Genomic DNA, 921 nt, shown 5'->3' on the forward strand with positions numbered 1-921 from the left:
ATCCATCGACCTGAGACGAAGAGAAAGAAAGGTCTATCTATTTTTTTTTTAGTTATTCAGTTAAACCAATGATTCGTTATTGGAGCAGCTAGCAACAACTATCTCATCTGGGAAAAGCCATCTTTTTCTCAACAATGTCTTTGTCATTTGATCCAATAGCGCTTCGTTAGATAGGAACAGATTTGATAAATATTGATAACTCTCAGATAGAGTATTAGAAGGGAAAAATCCTTTAGATGATGAACTATTGATTCTAAGCCATCTCTGGCAATGAATCAACAATTCAAAATGCTTTTCTTGCGTATTCTTGATAAACCAGTGTTTATATATAGATGTAGGAAGATTTGTTTGGGAAGTAAGAAGTTCCCTTGACATCTCTTCATCTGTAAAGAATTGTCGATGTGAAAACACAGAGACAAAAGGCTGATCTTTGAATAGGAAAAAGAGTGGATCCACGGGGTCCCAAATGAATTGGCTTATTCGAAAAAAGCCCTGTTCTTTGGAAGATCTATCTCGTGTCTGGTACTGCATGGTTCCACCCTGCAAGAACTCTGAATCATTCTCTTGAAGCTCATCCTCTTCATCATAAATGATCCGCTTGTCCCGAAATGACCTGGCCCAATAGGGAAATCCCAAATTATTGGGCCTTTCAATACAATCAAATAGAAAGCCCCAAGGGCGCCATATTCTAGGAGCCCAAACGATGTGATTGAAAAAATCCTCCTCTATCTGTTGCGGGTCGAGGACTCCTCCCCCTTCTTCAAACTCCGATTCATATTTTTCATAGAGAAATCTCTGATCAACGATAGAATAAGATCCATTTTGAATCCTATTTAAGGGATTCCTTGGTTCGGACCGAAGAAGCAATGTCACTCGATCCTTATCAAATTGACTGCAATCTTTTTCTGTACGTGAGGATCC

Source organism: Vigna unguiculata, unplaced genomic scaffold (assembly GCF_037176805.1).
Source record: "Vigna unguiculata cultivar grain cowpea cultivar isolate G323 ecotype 2 unplaced genomic scaffold, ASM3717680v1 ptg000103l, whole genome shotgun sequence".
Lineage (NCBI taxonomy): Eukaryota > Viridiplantae > Streptophyta > Magnoliopsida > Fabales > Fabaceae > Vigna > Vigna unguiculata.